This window comes from Theropithecus gelada, chromosome 19, assembly GCF_003255815.1.
Source record: "Theropithecus gelada isolate Dixy chromosome 19, Tgel_1.0, whole genome shotgun sequence".
In the NCBI taxonomy this organism is placed as follows: Eukaryota; Metazoa; Chordata; class Mammalia; order Primates; family Cercopithecidae; genus Theropithecus; species Theropithecus gelada.
Genome location: NC_037687.1, coordinates 3,807,630 through 3,814,877, shown reverse-complemented (window position 1 = coordinate 3,814,877; position 7,248 = coordinate 3,807,630).

The window sequence follows — 7,248 nt, the reverse complement described above, 5'->3', positions numbered from 1 at the left end:
ACCCGGGAGGTTGAGGCAGGAGAATCGTTTGAACCCGGGAGGCAGAGGTTACAGTGAACCGAGATGGCACAACTGCACTCCAGCCCGGGTGACAGGACAAAACTCCATCTCAAATTTATTTTTTTATTTTTTATTTTTTATTTATTTTCTTTGAGACAGAGTCTCGCTCTGTCGCCCAGGCTGGAGTGCAGTGGCGCGATCTCGGCTCACTGCAAGCTCCACCTCCTGGGTTCACGCCATTCTCCTGCCTCAGCCTCCCGAGTAGCTGGGACTATAGGCGCTCGCCACTACGCCCGGCTAATTTTTTGTATTCTTTAGTAGAGATGGGGTTTCACTGTGTTAGCCAGGATGGTCTCGATCTCCTGACCTCAGTTGATCCGCCTGCCTCAGGCCTCCCAAAGTGCTGGGATTGCAGGTGTGAGCCACCATGTCCGGCCTACATTTTTTAATTTTTTGAGACAGGGTCTCACTCTGTGGCCCAGGCTGGAGTGTGGTGATGTGATCATGGCTCACTGCAGCCTCAACCTCTCAGACTGGAGCGATCTTTCTGCTTCAGCCTCCCGAGCAGCTGAGACGACTGGTTCGCACCACCACACCTAACGTTTTAATTTTTTGTAGAGATGGGGTCTTGCTGTGTTGCCCAGGTTGGTCTTGAACTCCTGGCCTCAAGTGATGATTCCTCCGCCTCGGCCTCCCAAAGTGCTGGGATTATAGGCATGGGACGCCTCTCCCAGCCAGAAAATAATTTTTCTGATGCTTCTTTTTTTTTTTTTTTTTTTTTTGAGACAGAGTCTCGCTCTGTCGCCCAGGCTGAAGTGCAGTGGTGCGATCTTGGCTCACTGCAAGCTCCTCCTCCCAGGTTCACGCCATTCTCCTGCCTCAGCCTCCTGAGTAGCTGGGACTACAGGCGCCCTTCACCACGCCCAGCTAATTTTTTTTGTATTTTTAGTAGAGACGGGGCTTCACCGTGTTAGCCAGGATGGTCTCGATCTCCTGACCTCATGATCTGCCCGTCTTAGCCTCCCAAAGTGCTGGGATTACAGGCGTAAGCCACCGCGCCCGGCCTCTGATGCTTCTTAAAACAGTAAGGCTGACTTTATTGAGCGGGGTGGGGGACTACTACCATGGGGCTTTGTAGTATGGGAGGGAGATTGGATTCAATCTTCTCCCCTTCCACCAATGCAAGGAAAAGTGGGGAATTGTAGCCCAGGAGCAGGGGGTGATCAGAGGATGGGAAGTGACTAGGAAGGTGGGGTGACAGGACGGCCGGGTATGTATGCCTGTATGCAGTAAGAGATCAATACACCACAGAGAGAGAGAATTTTTAAGAGATGAGATCTTGTAACATTACCTAGGCCTGTCTCGAACTCCTGGCCTCAAGTGATCCTTCCTCCTCAGCCTCCCAAAGTGTTGGAATGACAGCCTTAAGGCACCATGCTCGACCAGTGATGTATTTTATGAGTCCTTTTAACAAAATTGTGAGCCTGGGCTTCAAGAGCTCTTGCAAAATGGACTGGAAATCTTGGGGTCTTCATGAGGAAAGCTCAGAAAAGCAGTCCCTCAGCCACAGGATCTGTGGCAGTGTGGCAGGGTGGCTGTGTTTGTGGTCTGAGCTCCTCCAGGTGCTCAGATAGACACCCAGGAAAGCCCGGCTCCTGGGCTTCACCTCTGGCCCAGTTTCGGTGGCAAGCAGTTCCTGGCAGCCTCTTGGTGGGTCACGTGGCCTGGGGCCTCAGGTGACAGTGACATGCTCAGATAAAGGCCCTGGCAGGGCACCTCTGGGAGGCCTCCCTGTGCCAGCCCACCCCAGCAGGAAGGAGAGGGAGGTGTCACAGGAGCTACAAATGCCTGCCAGTCCCCAAGCAATCTCAGATCCCAGGGTATTGATTAGCAACGTCACTGCCACACGGCGCGTGATCCCATTTACATGAAGTGCCCAGGACACGCCAATCCACAGGGACAGGAAGGGGAGGCGTGGGTGCCAGGGGCTGGGGGAGGTGGGTGGGGATGACTGTGGCTGCTGGGGACAGATTTGCTTTTGGGGTAATGGAATGTTCTGGAATTTGATAGAGGCGGTATTTGCAAAACATTGTGAAGGTACTGAGTACTGCAGAATGTACTCTTAAAAATGGTTAATTTTGGCTGAGTGCGGTGGCTCACGCCTGTAATCCCAGCACTTTGGGAGGCCAAGGCGGGAGGATCACAAGGTCAGGAGATCGAGACCATCCTGGCTAACACGGTGAAACCCCATCTCTACTGAAAATACAAAATAAAAAAATTAGCCGGGGGTGGTGGTGGGCGCCTGTAGTCCCAGCTATTCCGGAGGCTGAGGCAGGAGAAAGGCATGAACCTGGGAGGCGGAGCTTGCAGTGAGCTGAGATCACACCACTGTACTCCAGCCTGGTTGACAGAGCGAGAGTCCGTCTCTCAAAAAAAAAAAAAAAAAAAAAGGTTAATTTTATGTTAAGTGACTCTTATCTTGATTTATTAAAAAAGTATTTGCCGGCTGGGCGCGGTGGCTCAAGCCTGTAATCCCAGCACTTTGGGAGGCCGAGATGGGTGGATCACGAGGTCAGGAGATCGAGACCATCCTGGCTAACACGGTGAAACCCCGTGTCTACTAAAAAGTACAAAAAAAACTACCCGGGCGAGGTGGCGGGAACCTGTAATCCCAGCTACTCGGGAGGCTGAGGCAGGAGAATGGTGTAAACCAAGGGAGGCGGAGCTTGCAGTGAGCTGAGATCCAGCCACTGCACTCCCGCCTGGGCGACAGAGGGAGACTCTGTCTCAAAAAAAAAAAAAAAGTATTTGCCGTGGCTCACTACTGTAATCCCAGCACTTTAGGAGGCCAAGGTGGGAGGATCGCTTGAGACCAGGAGCAGGAGTTCAAGACCAGTCTGGGCAACCTTGTGAGACCTCCGCCTCCTTGCCCCCCACCGCCTCTACCCAAAAATAAAAACTATTAGCTGGGTGTGGTGGTGTGCTTCTGTAGGACCAGCTACTTGGGAGGCTGAGGCAGGAGGATCCATCCCTTGAGCCCAGGAGGTCGAGGCTGCGGCGAGCTGTGATTGCACCACTTCACTCTAGCCTGGGCAACAGAGGAAAACCCTGATTTAAAAAAAAAAAAAAATGCTGGGCACAATAGCTCACACCTGTAATCCTAGCACTTTGGGAAGCCAAAGTGGGAGAACCATTTGAGGACAGGAGTTCGAGACCAGCCTGGCCAACATGGCGAAACCCTGTCTCTACTTAGTACAAAAATTAGCCAGGCATGGTGGCAGGCATCTGTAATCCCAGCTACTCGGGAGGCTGAGGCAAGAGAATTGCTTGAACCTAGGAGGCAGAGGTTGCAATGAGCTGAAATTGTGCTACTGCATTCCAGCCTGGGCGACAGAGTGAGACTCAAAAAAAAAAAAAAAAAAAAGTAGTAATGATAATAAAAAGAAAGTGACCAAACGATGAAGGCTTTAATTTAGTCCTGGGTTTTTCTGAAACACTGGTGACAGCTGATCCTGCCCTCGGACCCCTGTCTGGCTGCCCCAGCTCTGCCTGCCCCAGGCCTTGGTCCCCATGGGTCACTCTGCCGGGGACACCCCTCCTGCTGCTGGCTTGGCTGACAGCTGCTTGTGTGTTGGTTCTCTGATCAGAAAGGTCCCTTCCTCCTGGTTCCCAGGAAGGCCCCATGTCCCTGGGTTGAGCCCGCCCCTTGGGCTGGGAGTGGCGTGAGGGACTGGACCCCCCGTGCCCTGAAATGCATGAAGGAGTGAGGTTTCCTTCTCTGTTTTTTTGGTGGGGGGTTCGGAGTCTCTGTTGCCCAGGCTGGAGTGCAGTGGCACCATCTCTGCTCACTGAAACCTCCGCCCCTCCCCGGGTTCAAGCGATTCTCCTGGCTTAGCCTCCTGAGTAGCTGGGATTACAGACACGTACCACCACGCCCGGCTAATTTTAGTATTTTTAGTAGAGATGGGGTTTCGCCACGCTGTCCAGGCTGGCCTCAAACTCCTGACCTCAAGTGATCCACCTGCCTCGGCCTTCCAAAGTGCTGGGATTACAGGCGTGAGCCACCGAGCCTGGCCGTGAATGAAATGTTCAAGAAACCTCTCAGGGTAATCAGAGACTCCGTGCAGTGGGATAAAGGAGGGGGCTGTCACCTCCAAACTGGGAGTGGCTCCCCAGGATCCCAGCACCAGCTCCACCCTCTTTATCCCCTCCATCCACCCACGAAGACCCCACCTTTTCCCCTAAACGGCACCTGCTGATATAAACACCTCTCCCAAGCCAGCCCCTCCAGGAAGGGCCCCTGGTCTGACGTCACAGGACAGAGGGTGATATAGCCAGGTGGCCTCACACCTGCCAGTTCTCTCCGTCCGCCCAGCGGGGACATTGCACGGCGGCCGTGTCATACCCACCTTGATGTCTGTGTCACCAGCAGGTCCCAAAGTCCCAGGCATGGACAATGGTACAACTCCTCTTGCACCTGGAGTTGGAGGTCCAACTCCAACGCTTCGAGAAGCACGGTCCCCCAGTTCTCCGCAGCCGTCAGAGGGCCACAGGTCCCCCCAGCTGTGGGATGGGGTGACTGTAGCTATAGGGCTCAGGATCAGGCGTCAGAACCCTCACTCACTGCCCGTGTGACCCTGGGGGAGCCATGTCATCGCTCTGTGACTCAGTTTCCCTCTCAGTAACATGGCAACTGTACTAGGTTGGCAGAGGCTATTATTATTATTATTATTATTATTATTATTATTGAGACCGAGTCTCACTCTGTCGCCCAGGCTGGAGTGCAGTGGCACGATCTCAGCTCACTGCAGCCTCTGCCTCCTGGGTTCAGGTGATTCTCCTGCCTCAGCCTCCCAAGTAGCTTGGACTACAGGCACCCGCCACTGCGACCGGCTAATTTTTGTATTTTTGGTAGAGACAAGTGTTTCACCATGTTGACCAGGCTGGTCTGGAACTCCTGACCTCAGGTGATCCTCCTGCCTCCGCCTCCCAATGTGCTGGGATTACAGGCGTGAGCCACCGGGCCCTGCCTGTTACTAGTATTGAAAAGGAACAAACCTCCCTTCTCAGTGATAATTTCTTTATTCCACATAAAAATCCCCCCAAAGCTCATGGAGACGACGCCTTAACCTCACGACCATCATCAATCATAATGATCATTTCTGTTCTGAAAAACTGCAAAACTCATCGTTCGAAGGATGGGCGTGCTGGCCAGGACTTTGGGGGAGGGCTTATGATTGACGCATCCCACGTGTCACCAGAGGGAAACCCAGCGTCCTTTTACGAGGAGGGGTAGGGGTCCATCGCATTTTGGCCAAAACCACACCCCCCACCCTGATACCAATCCATCTCAAAGCCCATCTGTGGGTGCTGCAGTTTGCAGCCCAGCTGGGAACGGCGGGCCCGGCTGTTCCACCTCGGCATGCCTGCCGACAGCTGGCCTCGCCGGGGGTCTCTTTTGCTCGGGAGGGTCCGCTGGGGCTGAGTTGGGGTCTTCAGTTTCGCCTGCCTGTTGTCTGTGACTGCTGGTGATCCAAAGGGGCGTGGGTGAACCACGGCATGACGGGCGGTACCCCCCGGAGTTTCTGGTGGGGGCAGAATGTTCAGCCGGCAGGCACCTTCTGGGTCAGGTCGAGCCTCACTTGTCACTTGGCTGCTGCTGTAGACACCAATTATTCGGTGTCCGATTGGGTGGAACGAGTTCTTTCCTGTCCCTGTCTCCTGTCTGTGACTTGGAAGCGGCCCCCCTCCACCCCGCAGTCTTCCATGAAGATTAAGGCCCAGGAGTTCTTGTCACTGTCGGGTTAGAACGATTCATGCTGGAGCCACGTGCCTTTGGTCACCGGGGACACATCGTGGCAGCTGGGCCCGGCTGGCATCTCTCTACTGGAGCCTCTCTCCTCAGGGCAGTCTGATAAGCAGGCTTCTGTCTTTTTTTTTGAGTCAGAGTCTCGCTCTGTCTCCTAGGCTGGAATACAGTGGCACAATCTGGGCTCACTGCAAGCTCCGCCTCCCGGGTTCCAGCGATTCTCCTGCCTCAGCCTCCCGAGTAGCTGGGATTACAGGCACCCACCACCACACCCAGCTAATTTTTGTATATTTAGGAGAGACGGGGTTTCACCATGTTGGCGAAGCTGGTCTCGAACTCCTGACCTCAGGTGATCTGCTTGTGTTGGTCTCCCAAAGTGCTGGGATTATAGGCGTGAGCCACGATGCCCGGCCACTTCTGTTATCTTGTGTTGGCTTTGGCAGTGGCACCATTCACTGGGGTGGGAATTCGGGACAGGGTCTCGCTCTGTCACCCACGCTGGAGTGCAGTGACTCGATCTCGGCTCACTGCAGCCTCCACCTCCTGTGCTCAAGCAATCCTCCCGTCTTAGCCTCCCAAGTAGCTGGGATGACAGGTGCACTCCAACATGTCCAGCTAATTTTGATTTTTTTTTTTTTTTTTTTTTTGTAGCCATGGGGTCTTGCTCTACTGCCCAGGCTGGTCTCCCAAACTGCTGGGTAACGGATGTGAGCCACCGCACCTGGCTGAGTTTGGGACCTTCTGAACCACGCACGGATCTCAGTTCTGCAGGGCCGGCTCCAGAGCCTGGAACTTGGGCAGACTCTCACAACACCTTTTATAAAAGGAGGCGCCCTGAGCAGGCGCAGGGGAGAGGCAGGCCCAGGGCAGCAGGGTCTGCTGGAGAGCAGTGGGGAGAGGCCCATCCATCAGCCTCTGCTTCTCAGGCTCCACGTGACACAGCTGGTTCCAGGACACGATTTTTTTTTCTTTTTCTTTTTCTTTTTTTGTTTTTGAGATGGAATCTTGTTCTGTCGCCCAGGCTGGAGTGCAGTGGCTCGATCTCAGCTCACTGCAACCTCCACCTACCAGGTTCAAGCCATTCTCCTGCCTCAGCCTCCCAAGTAGCTGGGATTGCAGGCATGTGCCACCACGCCTGGCTAATTTTTGTGTTTTTAGTAGAGACGGGGTTTCACCATGTTGGCCAGGCTGGTCTCAAACTCCTGACCTCAAATGATCCACCCACCTCGGCCTCCCAAAGTGCTCGGATGACAGGTGTGAGCCCCTGCGCCCGGCCGAGATTTGACATTTGGGAAACAAATGTTAAAACCCTACCACGTCCCTAAATGTCCCAGCCTCCCCAGGGCAATGCCGAGACCCAGAGGTGTCCCATCACAGCCGGGGGCTCCATGGGAACCAGCAGGCCTAAGCCCGCTCAGAAACCCCACCTTCCTCAGGGC